This window comes from Antechinus flavipes, chromosome 4, assembly GCF_016432865.1.
Source record: "Antechinus flavipes isolate AdamAnt ecotype Samford, QLD, Australia chromosome 4, AdamAnt_v2, whole genome shotgun sequence".
Classification (NCBI taxonomy): Eukaryota; Metazoa; Chordata; class Mammalia; order Dasyuromorphia; family Dasyuridae; genus Antechinus; species Antechinus flavipes.
Window position 1 is genome coordinate 328,086,662 of NC_067401.1, and position 17,121 is coordinate 328,103,782.

The window sequence follows — 17,121 nt, forward strand, 5'->3', positions numbered from 1 at the left end:
TTTTAGCTCTATATCTCTAATCCTCTCATCATATGATCCATATAACAAAGTTCCAGAAGGTTGTTTAGTTAGGTAAGAGCCATGCAAAAACATCTAAATGACAAACATTTACTTTCTTTTTTTTTAATTTTATTTTATTTAATAATAACTTTATATTGACAGAATCCATGCCAGGGTAATTTTTTACAACATTATCCCTTGCACTCGCTTCTGTTTCGATTTTTCCCCTTCCTCCCTCCACCCCCTCTCCCAAATGGCAAGCAGTCCTATACTTGAAACAAAGTGTTAACTCAGAGGAATTGATGAGACAATAGTTATCTAGTTTACATATATATGCCTATGTATGTCTATGTATATTAATTTTATGAACATTAAGAAGACTATATATATAGTCTTCTTAATTTTATGAACATATTATTATTATTATTAAAAACAATAATCCAATGAATTAAGAATGAAATTTAAAATTAATATTTGGTGCTTTTTCTTTTTTCAGCTTGTTAATAATTTCTAATATTTCAAACTGACTCCTTTAGTCTTTCACAGTGTCCTTTTACCCTTTAATTCTAGTAGTAGAGAATAATCCAAAATGTCCCATGCTGAATTTGTCCTTGGGGATTAGTTTGCCATATACTGATGTCAACAATATTTTATAAAATAATATGATAACTTCACCCATTGTCAACCCTTGAAAATGCTGGCTCTGTTATCATTGATTATTAAATTTATGTAAGTTTTGTCTTACTTCCTAAAAGGGAATTAGCTTCATGACCTGGATTTTTTCCTTCATAATTTTGATTGTTTATAGTATTCAAGAATATTTTAGATCTTTATTTTTAAAATGACATTTACATATCTATGGGACTCAAGTTTATATAGCTCATTCATCTAATTTGAGTTTCTCTGAATTTTCTCATAATTGTGAAAATAAATATTTCCCCAATAAATTATGCACAGATGTGCTCCTTTTAAAATGGAATCATGGAATGTCATTCTGATCCTTCCAAATCACCCCCCCCAACATTCTACATTTACATATCTTTTCTAATAACACAGTTATTAGCTTCCACACATTTTGAAACAGAATTTCAACATGCCAAACTGTTCTGCCAAAAGAACCTTTGTCTAACCTGCAATGTTTTCCTTTTTTTCCCTTAATGTCTTCAAACCTCCAAATTTGGAATCGCTACTCAAAATAATCATTGCAAGATCCCTGTATTTTGAAACTATGTGTATACAACTAATTAAAAAGTAAAAGATTCAATTATATTACAAGTTGTTTTTATATGCAACAACAACCAACCAATTGGATTGATTTATTTCCCTGATTCAAATGTGGTTTTTGTTTTGTTCATTTGGGAAGTCAATGGATAAACAGCTGTAGACTTGCTTTTATTTTCAATACTAAATCTTTAATACATAAGTTGTATTTCAATATTCACATCTGATTTTAACAATTCCTCTTTTGAGTTCTTTACTCATGAAAATTGGCCATTTCTTTTCTAAGGAGAAATTTTTTCTCCACTCTTATTTCAAAAACTACAGATCATTTTATACTTGCTACAAAAGGTACAGGGAGATTCAAGAAAAGGGACTGGCAAAAACAAAAATCTGTTAAAGGCAAATGCTTTGATTTGGGGTTAGGCAAGTATCTGTTAACCTCTAGATCTCAATTTCCTCATCTATGAATTAGAGAGTTAGAGTCTATGAATTTTAAGGTCCCTTCCAGATCAAATTTTATATAATTTCTTCCCAGTGTGACTTCAAATTAATGAGCCTAATTTTCTCATGTGACTGATGGAAATAAATCTCATTAATTGGTATCACCGATCATATTTGCTTGTTATAGCTCAATATTTTAAAATTAAAATATTTAAAGATAAAATCTCTATAAAAGCATGTAATTCTACTTTTTGTTATATTTGCACAAAGGAACAAATATTTTAATTCCATAAAAACTGAAACAAAATTCTTAGAAGCATACCTATACACACACACAGGTGTGTGTGCATGAAACAAAGCATTCTTAAAAATAGAAACATAAACTTAAGGGCAGAAAGAACTGATCCTATGAGGAAGTTCTTGAGGAAAACTGGTATGACAAGAAACAATTTGTGTTTGGCCTTGTTTGATAGTGTGGACTGGTTTGGGACCCAGACCCATGGTTTTCAATCTGTGGAAAAATGCTTTTGTGGAAACTCCCCCTAGTGATACAGATGAACAATTTGTTTGTAATTTGTAACATTGAATTATTTCTTAGGATACTAAGAGATTAGTTAAATTGCTCAAAGTCACATAGAGGTGTCAGCTGCTTGAAAGCAAATCTTCCTTTCTCCTACATCCTTACTATTTCTACTATATATACAATGCTGCCTCCATCTAACTAACTTGTCTTTTTTTGTTTTGTTTTGTTTGTGGCTTTTTTTTTTTTTTCAAATAAAGAACATTGCCTCCTTGCCAAATACACACTCATAATTGAAAAGGCTCATAGCAAAAGAACTGCATAGCTTGTATTCCTAGCTCAGGCATTCCAGAAAAGAACACATGCCCTGAGGCATGTCCTGTATAAAAAGAGAAAATAATACAATCCATTGTGCATTTACCTAAACTGAACTTTTAAAGGAAATCAAGCTACTTGAAAAACTTGTTGAAGCACTTTCTAAATTAGTTAGGCATCTTTCAACCTAATACCATACTTTTTAGCAAGTCCACACTGTAGATTCAATAAATTAAGACCCTAAAGATAATGAGGGAAAGGAGCTTCCTCCTTAGCATCCTATACTACTATCCAACACTTTTTAATGTTTAATCTACTGGTTCAGTAAAATAATACTACTCTTTTGTCTAAAAGACCATATGTCATTTTGAGAAGTGCTTGATTTATAATGACTACCTTAGGGTGGGAAAGTCTTGTTCATTATCTTCAAACAGATGGAGAAGACATCTCAATCTCCCACAGTTACAAAAGAATACAGCATGTCTTAGTCTTCCTAGACATAGATTTTATGCCTTAAGAAAATTGTAATTCATCAAATGAACACAAAATTTGGGATTTTTTTAATGAAAAAAAAAAAAAACTGGGGGAAAAAAAAGTGCTAAACCCATTCTTTTAAGAGTGACCACTCCTACTTTTCAACAAACTTTGATTAGTTGACAGAAATTTTTCTAAACATTTGCCTCCAAATCCGGAGCCAGGAGAAAAAGATCTATCTGTGTTCAGAGATATAGATCAGGGGATCAATTCACTGCTTTTATAAATTACTACTCACTGACTGTCTCTTCTGTTTTAAACTTCAACAAGCAATACAGTAGCTGGTTGTCCCATTTCTGACTGTTATCTGTCAGCAAATGAAACTATTGGTATAATTGGAAAGGTAAGCTACAACGCAGCAATTGTGTTCTTGAAACAAGACTGAGAACCATTAAAAAAAAAATTTTCATCCATTCCACTCTCTTTTCCTCTTCCCCACCTGTCCTCTCTATTTCTTGCTTGCAACAGAGCAACATGTAATACATCTTATCAAGAATGAAGAATTTCTTTTGCACATAACTTTAATTTGATTGTCTATGATTCTGTAGGCAAACACCAGAACACTGAATCACATACAATGTCTGTAGTCACATCATCTGTGTCTGCAGATGGAAAACAGCCTGCACAAACAGGAGGTACTGCTAACCAGGTGGAATTCCAGTTTCAATATGTTTGAACAAATCATTGGGTAACATAAAGCCACTGCAAATGTCTGTGCTGAAAAGAGTTCATGAAAAAGTCCTTTTAGGTCCCATGAGTCCTAAATAAAAAAAAAAAAAAAAAAAAAAAAAGAAAAAAAAAAAAAAAGAAAACCTTTGTTACTATTATAAAATCTGTAGCATATTACTACCGGTTTATCTCTGATACATTTCCTCATTTGCTTGCTAGTGTAACTTTTTCCTTTTACCACCACCACCACCACTATCCCACCTTCTTTAAATTTAGAATTAGCTTAAATGTGTGCTGCTTAATGTCACAGAGAAAGAGAGACAACATGGATAAGGAAACTTAACTCAGAGAAGAGTTCAATGACTCATGCTTAGAAATGTCATTTGCAGGAGGTCTGACCTCATTTCTTATTATCCTTTATTTTAGGAAAGAACATTTGACTTTGGCAATTCCAATGGCTTGATCAGCACTTTTGGACAAGGTACAGCTTCCTGTAATTGTCCTATAGTTCCTCACCAAGTGACCATAGCAACTAACCCTTGTTATACTTTGATAATCAAGGAATTCAAGTATGATATTCATGAATCTCTGAACTACTTAATTACATTGGTTTCTAACCCCATTGTATTAAAGTGATATTGACCTTGAAAGATTACATAGGTTGTCCTGAGCCAAGGAATGAGACTAAATAGAAACCAGTATTTTAACTTTGACCTTCACTATCACCTCAGTAGTGAGACATGTAGCTGGAAAGAAAAATCTGTACTGTGATATGGATTCCCCCCCCCCCAATTTAAAATGCAGCTCTAAAGGGGGAAATGTATTAAGTTAAAAAAATAAGTATGCATACTTATTTATTTCTTTGTACACACATATATATTTTACTTTGTACCCTAGTATTACAAGTAGAGGAAACACAAAAACACTTTCACATGCACAAAGTTTCCTTGGATTTCAGATTTCACCCATCTTTTTATACATCCTATATAGTATTTTACCTTCTGATGATAACCAGAATATCAGTGGTAGGGAGGGAAGAGGCAGCTTTTTATTCTTTATCAGCTGGAATCAACCTTTCTCCCAAAGCCTTTCCATTTAATGCTAGCAGAGGTTTGTCTTTTTTTCTTTTAAAAGTTAAATCCACCTTCAATACACAATGAGAGAAGTGAAATTAAACTGCAGTGTGTTTCAGAAGAGAAAATCTACTTTATTTATCTCTCAGTCCTACTTTAACATACACTGACCTAATTACAGCCCACACCAGGAAAGCTAGGAAAGCCAAAGGAGTGCTTCTGCCACCTAGTGGTGATTTTTCACCACTGTCTCTCAAGACCTCAATCCAAATACATCCTCCCCACATGCTTTATTTATTTATTTATTTATTTTTTCTATGTGCAAATGACCTTCTCTAGTCTCTCTGCATGAATGCTAGGAAAATGCATTTTGCTTTGCTCCATTCTTTTGGAGCTTCAAAATGGAATGGTTTGACTAAAGAATTATATTTAGGAAAGGTTAAGTTATCTCCTTTTAGAAGGAGCAATAATTTGAAAGCTATTTTAATAAGGTACTGTGACATTTCTGAAAAATTAAGTTGAAGAGTCTATAGCAAGCATTAACACCTATTAAGGCAATTTAAAATATACATATGGTAAATGAACTTAATTTTTTTAAAGTTATTAACACTACTCCCCTCACCTAATACTCCACCCCTACCCCAACATGAACAATGAAAAAGTATGTATTCTAATACAGTAATGAGGACAACTCATAGTGGTTTATTTGCATATTTTTGTTGTTTGTTTTGGGCAGGGGATAAGGTGGGACATTGATGATTATTTGCTTCTCTTTCTTCTTTTTCTAGCTTCATTAATCAGTTATTGATCAATTACTTGAAAGAAAAGTTTAGAGGGAAAAAGGAGCCAACCTTAATTAACCATGCTAATTAAGACCAGGGAAAGGATGGGAAAAATGAAGCAGTACTGATAATATTCAAATGTATTTGAATTGACACTGTTTCTCATCAAACCATTATGTAGACAATATTTACTTCAGTGAAAATACTAATAAATACTGAAATATCCTCTATATATGACAACCATGTTGATAGAAAAACAAAGTCAAAAAGTCTGATAATAAGAGGTATGGGTTACTAATTCCTGAGTTATCCCAATGAAAGATACATAAAGTGAAATAAGGATCTCATTTTTGGATTGCAATGAACATCTTTCCTTAGATCTAATTTTATAAGTGTTTTATAATTCTGACTAAATACAATCCTTAGCATATTATGACCACAAATAATTTTCATCATGAATAGAGTCACCAAGGCAGCTGTTTAGGGTGTTAGATTTAGAATCAGGAAGACAAGTTCAAAACCAGCCCCAGACAAGTCATTTAAACTCTGCCTCAATTTTCTCATCTGTAAAATGGTGATAACAACATATTTTTCCCAAAATTGTTGTAAGGGTCAAATTAGATGATATTTGTAAAGTGTTTTAAAAACCTGAAAGCTATGTAAACATCATTATTGCTGTTGTTATTATCATTGATAAAAAGCAATAGCACTTATAATAATGAATGTGATCCCAGCAAGGTGTCTTGCAGTTTGGCGCATACAAGTTTCTGATAAAAGGTTCATAGCTTGTAATCTCATTAAGGTGACTTACCAAGTAAATCAGAAGATTTACCTACTCATTTTACTATTATGTGCTTGACACTTCAAGGAATGAAGATGATATGCTAACAAAAATCTATAATTTTCCAATGGATTTGATTGTTATCAATAACTGGGTTAAATATTTCAGTCGGGAAAGTGGGAGTTTGGCCTGAATATTTAGATAGTATTTTCTGCTTTTATTCCCTATTCAATTTTGGACTTTGTACTTCACTTTGTATTTTGTAGACCTCAGATGTTGGTCCTGAATGAAGTCAAGATTTCATGGATTTTAGAGAAATTTTAGGAGGTAAATTAATGTGAGACTGATTCTAAGGGTGTGATATGTATCTATTTTGAATTTTTTTCCCTTCCACAAATAAATGTTCCAAATGTCTAAATCTATGTGGTGATACTATAAGAAGTTGGAATTAAAGTTTCAAATGTCTCTTTCTTCTTCTTTCTCAGTGGCTAGCATGTTGATTACAGTTGAAAATGAGGAAGAAGGGATCAGGGAGACATATTGTGATGAATAAGGAAAGAGATGGTGGTAAAAGTGAAACGTGAGAAGTTAGATCATAGAAAGAGGCAGAGTCCAATAAGAATACTTTAAGAGTAACAATTCATCTTGGTCTTTAAGGTTTTTAACCTCAAAGACCACAAAATAACCCTGTTTCCAGTCTTTCCTTTCTAGTTCATCTATTACAGAACAACCAGTCATCTTCTTCAAGCATGATTCTGGCCATATTATTCCCTTGTTCAGTAATATTTCATGTCTCTTTACCATATACAAGTCTTTGACTTAAGAAGATCTGTGAACTTTAAGTCAGAGACTGTGTATTTGCTTTTATTTGGATTTGCAAGTCTGAGCACAGAGGCTAGTACATTAACAGAACTTCATACACATACTAAGTGGCAATCTGACTCCCATCAATGTCTCATTCCTTTTTTTATTTCTTATTATTTTCTATAGATTCTATATTCTAGCCAAACTGACCTACAAGCTATGGTCTCCAAACTCATAACACTATATTTTATATCCATATATCCCTGAAAGCCATAGCTCAGACTTGAAATGCTCTCATTCACTGTCTCTCTCTCTCTAAACATCACTGTTTTCTTTTAGGGTTCAGCTTAGGTGCCACCTCTTTTAAGAAGTTTGCTTCCACACTTTCCCCCTATTTTAAGTGTTCTCCTCTTCCTTGTTTTTTTCAGTTCTTTATTTCTTTATGTATTATTTTTCTATTTCCTCATCTATTGGTAGAGTTTAAGCTCCCTTGGGGAAATTTTGTGTTCCTTTTATTTCTTTGTATCCCTAACACAGTACCTTGCAAAGTAAGTAGGTGCTTAAAAATGCTTGTTGAATTAAATTATGTTTTATCCAGTGACTTTGACAAATGGAAACATAATTATATAATTCCTTTGATGCTCAAGAACAATATTTTTTACCTGAAGTGTCCAGGTAATTATTTCAACTCCCTTTCTTTTTTGTCTGTGGGCAAAGCCCAAGAAACATTGGGGGGTTCTATGGCAGGAATCTTGGACTGCTTTTATCTCCATTCCTAAATCATAGATGTCTTGAGGGAAATCACTTAATCTTCCAAAAGCTTTGTTCCTTTCTAAATAGCAAGAAAAATATGAATTTGTCTTGTGAATCACTCTTAATTCTTTGGATAAAATTGCTATGGAGAACTTTTAAGGTTCCCTTCCAGCTATAATCTATGTCTATGTGAAGAAAGTGATAATATTGTTTTGTTATCTTTTGAAAATATTGATTGCATGTCATTAATCTCTTTTAAAGTAAATAAGAAGATCCTATTTTCCCTGAAAACATATGTTCCCAAACAATACAAATGGTCATTTAGTCATGTGGTTTTCTATGTTTATCTAGTTCAGTACTGATTTCATACTTTTTATTTTGTTATTTAATTTTATATTTTCTTACCTTGCAGAAATAACTCACAGGACTTCTGTTTACTTAAATTTTCTTTTTATCTGTGTATTATTGCATGCATTTAAAAAATCAATAGAGTTTAAATCCTTAGCCATAGGGCAAAATATGACTATTTAGAGCATTTAATATACTTCTCTCTTTGGTGAGTTCCTTCAGCAATATGCAGCATGGCATTTGAGTCAAGGGGTTAAGGGCTAAAAATGATCTCTGCCTGTGAAGAGATTTGATTTTTTTGTTCTTTGAGATGAAAACACGAGCAGAACAAGCATCCTTACAACTAAAAAAAAACTCACTTAAACCTATAATAAATACCCCGAAACCAGCAGAGCATTGGAATCACTAAGTCAATGAAACACAGAGATGCAGCTCAGATCACATGATCATTGAGTGAATCCTCTTATCATCAGACTCAGCATCTGAAATCTTCTCCCTTCCTCTTGTGGACACAAAGAGCACTCCCCATTGTTTTCTAGGGTTGGGGTACTTTAGTGATAGATACTAAATGTAGCTAAGCATAAGATTTAAAATAAAACTTCTCTTCCTGCAAATATGATCTATTTTATATAGGAATGTATCATTGGTGTACTGATGTGTAAATAAACAGTTTGTGAGATATTCACATAAGGAAAAGTCAAGGTGAAAAGTTACAAATTTTTCTCACACTTTGTGAAATGGTCCAGAGCTTTCAAAAGAGTTTTTGTCTTGGAATTTCTTCTTCCTCTCTCCCTCAGTCCCTCCTGTCCCTCCTTCCTTTGCTCCTTCATTCATTCCTTCTTCCCTTTCTTCCTGTCTCCTTCCCTCCTTTCTTGCTTCTTTCTTCTCTCCTTCCTTCCTTCCTTCCCTCCCTCCCACCCTTTCTCCCTTCCATTCTTTTTTCTTCTTCTTTCCTTCCTTCCTTCCTTCCATCCTTCCTTCCTTCTTTCCTTCCTTCCTTCCTTCCTTTCTTCCTTCCTTCCTTCCTCCCTTCTTTCCTCTCTCCTTCCTTCCCTTCCTCCCTTTCTACCTACCTCCATGCTGAACTATTCAGGGACCCCATGTTATTCTCTAAGCCTGTAAGTGGCAGAGCCATTTCCTCATACCAGTAACAGTAGCTTTCAAAGGTACTTTTTAGTACAAATTTATGAATAATTAAAAATCATTTTCAAGTCAACACAACCCAGAACAAATCTAACTGGAATAAAAACTTTCATACTAGGGCAGAAATATTATAAGTTATGACTTGGGGCTGTTAATTAGGTATTTCCCATGAGCATAGCCATAGGGGCTCAAGAGAGGCTGAGATTTAGGGGAGTGCTTCTGTGGAGAAAACATTAATACTTACACATAAGGCAGTCTTGAGACTAAAGGGGCCTGAGAATATGCACTTACTTACCTACCCTTTGCCTCTGTCCTTTTTCCTTTTCCTGATAATTTATCCTAGAACTTCCTCATCAAAATCTGTGTGTTCATATCTCATTTCCTAAAAAAAAATCTTTGATATTTATTTCTAAGAGAGATCTAACCTGAACAAGAACTTATACATTATAAATTTAACCTAATTCAATTAAAATTTTAGTGCCTATTAGGATAAAGATACATTAAGTTTATTTGTGATTACCATATTTAAGGCACATCCATTTATTTTATAAAAGGAACTACCATGAATTGGATGAATTTAGTATCACTTCAACCAGTTCAGTTTGTTCTTGTATACAAATTGATTTTATTTGCCTGCTTATTATCTGGGATTCAGATGTCAGTTAATTAAATAAGACTCCTAAATTCAGATAATCTCTATTCTACTCCTCAGCAGTATAAAGTTTAGATTTATAAATAGAAGAGAAGCTTTCAGGTTATTGATTATGTGAATACTTCATGCAAAAAAAAATGAAAACTCAAATTACTTTCTAAAGAAAGCTCTTTGTAGTAGAGCCAAGAGAACATTGTTTGCAGCAACAGCAAGATTATACAATGATCAGTTCTGATGAATGTGGCTCTTTTCAACAGCTAGGTGATTTTGGCCAGTTCCAATGATCTTGTGATAGAGAGAGTAATCTGCACCCAGAGAAAGGACTGTGTGTTGGGAGGGAGTGTGTATCACAACATAGTACTTTCACTTTTTGCTGCTATTTGCTTGGATTTTGTTTTCCTTCTCTTTTTTCCCCTTTTTTGATTTGATTTTTCTTGTGCAACATGATAATTGTGATGAGATTTATAGAAGAATTGCACATCTTTAACATATATTGGATTACTTGCCATCTAGGAGAAAGGGCTGAAAAAAATTTGGAGAAAAAAGTTGGAAACACAAGGTTTTCCAAGGGTGAATTGAAAACTATCTATGCATATATTTTGAAAATAAAAAGCTTCTTCTGGTCAAGATGGCAGAGAGGAGGCACACAGCTGTGTAAGCTCCACATTTTCTCTCAGAATCCATTTCATTACAAGCCTCTGAATTAATGCTTGACTGAAAAAAAAAAAACCACAAATAGTTACCAAGAGAAGACATCCTTGAAATTCGCTAGGAAAGGTCTGTATTTGCTCAAGGGCAGGGACAGTTTTAGATCGGGCACAGGCTGACGGCAGGCGGCAGGAGGGAGAGCACTGGAGGCAGCTCACAGCCGAGCAGATCTCAGCGTCTCTGCGGAGGGAGCTTTGCTACAGGATTGGATACTTTGCCCTGGCAGCAAGTCAGTAGCCCATCAGAGAAGCTAAAAACATCAGGGATGAAGAATACAACCCCAAACAGCTGGAGTCTCTCGGGACCTGGCCACCCCACCCCCACAGTGTCTCGGCAGGCTCTCGGAGTCTCAGAGCCCAGGTGCAGCACAGTCCTGCTAGTGCCTTGCTTCTGCCCCCGCATTCTGTAGAGGAAGCTCGATAACACCACCCAGCCTCTGCCCAAAAAAGGCAGACTCCATTTAGGAGGGTTTTCTATTTTTCTTTTTGCCAGTTTGTCTTTGATTCTTCTCTGATAAAATGAGCAAAAAATGGAAAAGGACCTTAACCCTTGACAGCTTCTATACTGATAGAGAGCAGACTCTAAACCCTGAGGAGACTAAAAACAGATTGTCTCCAGGTGAATCCCCAAATGAGGAGATCATCTGTTCCTCAGCACAGATGAACTTCATAGAAGAAATTAAAAAGGCTCTCACAAGAGAGCTAGAAGAAAAATGGGAAAAGGAGAGGGAGGCTTGGCAAGAGAGTCTGGAGAAGTCATCCCACTCATTTAAAGTCAGAGTAGATAAAGAAAAAATCCTTGAAAAATAGGATTAGTGAACAGGAAACAGAAAATAGCTCTCTAAAAAACAAAATTGGCAAAATGGAAAAAAATTCCATAGAACAAAAGAACTCAATTGGACAATTAGAAAAAGATATTTAAAAAGTGAGGGAAGAAAATATGTCATTGAAAATCACAATTGAACAAATGGAATTGAATGACTCAAGGAGACAAGAAGAATCAGTCAAACAAATCCAAAAAAAAATCAAACAATGGAAAAGAATGTGAAATACCTTCTTGGAAAACAACAGACCTGGAAAATATATCCAGGAGAGACAATCTGAGAATTATTGGACTCCCAGAAAAGTATGATGAAAAAAAGAGCCTGGATACTATTTTCCAGGAAATTATCAGAGAACTGCCCAGAAGTCATAGAAACAGACGGCAGAATAGACATTGAAAGAATTCATCGATCACCTACTGAAAGGGTTCCTAAATTCAAAACACCAAGGAATATAGTGGCCAAATGCCAGAACACTTAGATGAAGGAAAAAATACTGCAAGAGGCTAGAAAAACCCAATTCAAGTATCGAGGAGCCAGAATAAGGATCACCCAGGATCTAGCAGCATCCACATTAAAGGATTGAAAGGCCTGGAATATGATGATCTGAAAGGCTAAATAACCTGGTATGCAACCAAAAATAACTTACCCAGCTAGAATGAGCATCTTTTTTTCCAGGGAAGAAGATGGGCATTCAAGGAAATAAGCGAATTTCACCTATTTTTGATGAAAAAACCAGAACTTAACAAAAAGTTTGATTTACAAATATAGAACTCAAGAGAAACTAAAAAGGTAAAGATTAATTTTGGGCATTATATTTCTGCTATAAAGATGTATAAAGAATACATGTATACCTTGTTCTAGAAACTAGATGTGGAAAGGACATTGTACCAGAAAAAGGGTAAAGTGGGGGTACTACATCTCATGAAGAGACAAAGGAAACCTATTATATCTGAGAAAGAAAAGAGGGGGATGAACACAGTGGGTATCTAACTGCTTTCAGAATTAGCTTTAAGAGAAAAATTTTAGACATATTCAATTTATGGTGAAACTTCTCCCACCTCACTGAAAAGTGACAAGGGAAAAGTGAAAAGGGAAGGAATAAGCTAAGTAGAAGGGAATACAGAAACTGTGAGAGAAAGGAGTAAGATAGGAGGAGGAACTCTAAGGCGGGGAGAGAGATACTAAAAAGGGAGGGCTGTGAGAAGCAAGTGGTGCTCACAAGCTTAATACTGGGAAGGGGAGTAAGGGAGAAAGAAGGGAGAAAAGCATAAACAGGGGTTAACAAGATGGCAAGTAATACAGAATTGGTCATTTTAACCATAAATGTGAATAGGGTAAGCTCCCCCATAAAAAGGAAGTGGTTAGCAGAATGCATTAAAAGCCAGAATCCTACAACATGTTGTTTACAGGAAATACACTTGAAGCAGGGAGATAAATGCAGGTTAAAGGTAAAAGGTTGGAGTAAAATCTACTATGCTTCAGGTGAAGTCAAAAAAGCAGGGGTAGCCATCCTGATCTCAGATCAAGTTAAAGCAAAAATTGATCTAATTAAAAAGAGATAAGGAAGGGCACTATATCTTGCTAAAGGGTAGCATGGATAATGAAGCACTATCTATATTAAACATATATGCACCAAGTGGTGTAGCATCTAAATTCTTAAAAGAGAAATTAAGAGAGCTACAAGAAGAAATAGACGGCAAAACTATAATAGTGGGAGATCTCAACCTTGCACTCTCAGAATTAGATAAATCAAACCACAAAATAAATAAGAAAGAAGTCAAAGAAGTAAATAGAATACTAGAAAAATTAAATATGATAAATCTCTGGAGAAAATGTAATGGAGACAGAAAGGAGTATACTTTCTTTTCAGCAGTTCATGGAACCTATACAAAAATTGACCATATATCAGGACATAAAACCTCAAACTCAAATGTAGTAAGGCAGAAATAGTAAATGCACCTTTTCAGACTACGATGTAATGAAAATTACATTCAACCAAAAGCCAGGGGAAAGTAGACCAAAAAATAATTGAAACTAAATAATCCCATACTAAAGAATGATTGGGTGAAACAGCAAATCATAGACATAATTAATAACTTCACCCAAGAAAACGACAATAATGAGACATGATACCAAAATGTGTGGGATGCAGCCAAAGCGGTAATAAGGGGAAATCTCATATCTCTGGAGGCCTATTTGCATAAAATAGAGAAAGAGAAGGTCAATGAATTGGGCTTGCAACTAAAAATGTTAGAAAAGGAACAAATTAAAAACCCCCAGTCAAATACTAAACTTGAAATTCTAAAAATAAAAGGAGAGATCAATAAAATTGAAAGTAAAAAAAAAAAAAACTATTGAATTAATTAATAAAACTAAGAGTTGGTTCTATGAAAAAAACAACAATATAGACAAACCCTTAGTAAATCTGATTAAAAAAAGGAAAGAGGAAAATCAAATTGTTAATCTTAAAAATGAAAAGGGAGAACTCGCCACTAACGAGTAGGAAATTAGAGCAATAATTAAGAGTTACTTTGCCCAACTTTATGCCAATAAATTTGACAACTTAAATGAAATAGAAGAATACCTCCAAAAATATAGCTTGCCCAAAACTAACAGAGGAAGAAGTAAATATCCTAAACAGTCCCATCTCAGAAAAAGAAATAGAACAAACTATCAACCAACTCCCTAAGAAAAAATCCCCAGGACCAGATGGATTTACATGTGAATTCTACTGAACATTTAAAGAACAATTAACTCCAAATGCTAAATAAATTATTTGAAAAAATAGGGATTGAAGGAGTCCTAGCAAACTCCTTTTATGACACAGACATGGTAATGATAACGAAACCAGGTAGATTGAAAACAGAGCAAGAAAATTATAGACCAATCTCCCTAATGAATATTGATGCTAAAATCTTAAATAAAATATTAGCAAAAAGATTACAGAAAATCATCCCCAGGATAATACACTATGACCAAGTAGGATTTATACCAGGAATGCAGGGCTGGTTCAATATTAGGAAAACTATTAGCATAATCGACTATATCAATAACCAACCAACCAAAAACCACATGATCATCTCAATAGATGCAGAAAAAGCATTTGATAAAATCCAACATCTATTCCTAATAAAAACACTTGAGAGCATAGGAATAAATGGACTTTTCCTTAAAATAGTCAGGAGCATATATTTAAAACCGTCAGTAAGCGGGGAAAAAGCTTTCCCAGTAAGATCTGGAGTGAAGCAAGGTTGCCCACTATCACTATTATTATTCAATATTGTATTAGAAACACTAGCCTCTGCAATAAGAGTTGAGAAAGAGATGAAAGGAATTAGAGTAGGCAATGAGGAAACCAAACTATCACTCTTTGCAGATGATATGATGGTATACCTAGAGAACCCCAGAGATTCTACTAAAAAGCTATTAGAAATAATTTATAACTTTAGCAAAGTTGCAGGATACAAAATAAATCCCCATAAATCTTCAGCATTTTTATACATCACCAACAAAACCCAACAGCAAGAGATACAAAGAGAAATTTCATTCAAAATAACTGTTGACGGTATAAAATATTTGGGAACCTATCTACCAAAGGAAAGTCAGGAATTATATGAGCAAAATTACAAAAAACTTTCCACACAAATAAAGTCAGACTTAAATAATTGGAAAAATATTAAGTGCTCTTGGATAGGCCGAGCAAATATAATAAAGATGACAATACTCCCTAAACTAATCTATTTATTTAGTGCTATACCAATCAGACTTCCAAGAAAATATTTTAATGATATAGAAAAATAACAACAAAATTCATATGGAACAATAAAAAGTCGAGAATCTCAAGGGAATTAATGAAAAAAAAATCAAATGAATGTGGCCTAGCTGTACCTGATCTAAAATTATATTATAAAGCAGCAGTCACCAAAACCATTTGATATTGACTAAGAAATAGATTAGTTGATCAATGGAAAAGGTTAGGTTCACAAGACAGAATAGTCAACTATAGCAATCTAGTGTTTGGCAAACCCAAAGATCCTAACTTTTGGGATAAGAATTCATTATTTGATAAAAACTGCTAAGATAACTGGAAATTAGTATGGCAGAAATTAGGCATGGACCCACACTTAACACCATATACCAAGATAAGATCAAAATGGGTCCATGACCTAGACATAAAGAACGAGATTATAAATAAATTAGAGGAACATAGGATAGTTTATCTCTCAGACTTGTGGAGGAGAAAGAAATTTGTGACCAAAGATGAACTAGAGACCATTACTGATCACAAAATAGAAAATTTTTATTATATCAAATTAAAAAGCCTTTGTACAAACAAAACTAATGCAAACAAGATTAGAAGGGAAGCAACAAACTGGGAAAACATCTTCACAGTTAAAGGTTCTGATAAAGGCCTCATTTCCAAAATATAAAGAGAACTGAGTCAAATTTATAAGAAATCAAGCCATTCTCCAATTGATAAATGGTCAAAGGATATGAACAGACAATTTTCAGAGGATGAAATTGAAACTATTACCACTTATATGAAAGAGTGTTCCAAATCACTATTGATCAGAGAAATGCAAATCAAGACAACTCTGAGATACCACTACACACCTGTCACATTGGCTAAGATGACAGGAAAAATAATGATGAATGTTGGAGGGCATGTTGGAAAACTGGGACACTGATGCATTGTTGGTGGAATTGTGAACAAATCCAACCATTCTGGAGAGCAATCTGGAATTATGCCCAAAAAGTTATCAAACTGTGCATACCCTTTGATCCAGCAGTGTTGCTTCTGGGCTTATATCCCAAAGAAATACTAAAGAAGGGAAAAGGATCTGTATGTGCCAAAATGTTTGTGGCAGCCCTGTTTATAGTGGCTAGAAACTGGAAATTGAATGGATCCCCATCAATTGGAGAATGGATGGGTAAATCGTGGTATATGAATGTTATGGAATATTATTGTTCTGTAAGAAATGACAAGCAGGATGAATACAGAGAGGCATGCAGAGACTTACATGAACTGATGCTAAGTGAAATGAGCAGAACTAGGAGATCATTATACACTTCAACTATGATATTATATGAGGATGTATTCTGATGGAAGTGGATTTCTTTGATAAAGAGACCTAATTCAGTTTCAATTGATAAATGATGGACAGAAGCAGCTACACCCAAAGAAAGAACACTGGGAAATGAATGTGACCTATTTGCATTTTTGTTTTTCTTCCCGGGTTATTTTTACCTTCTGAATCCAATTCTCCCTGTGCAACAAGAGAACTGTTCGGTTCTGCACACATATATTGTATCTAGGATATACTGCAACATATGTAACATATATAGGACTGCTTGTCATCTAGGGGAGGGGGTGGAGAGAGGGAGAGGAAAAATTAGAACAGAAGCGAGTGCAAGTGATAATTTGTAAAAAAAAAAAAAAAAAAAATCACCCTGGCATGGATTCTGTCAATAATAAATTTTTATAAAATAAAAGAAAAAAGAAAAAAAAAAAAGAATTCAGGACAGCCGAGTTCTGTCATGGCTTTTACTAACT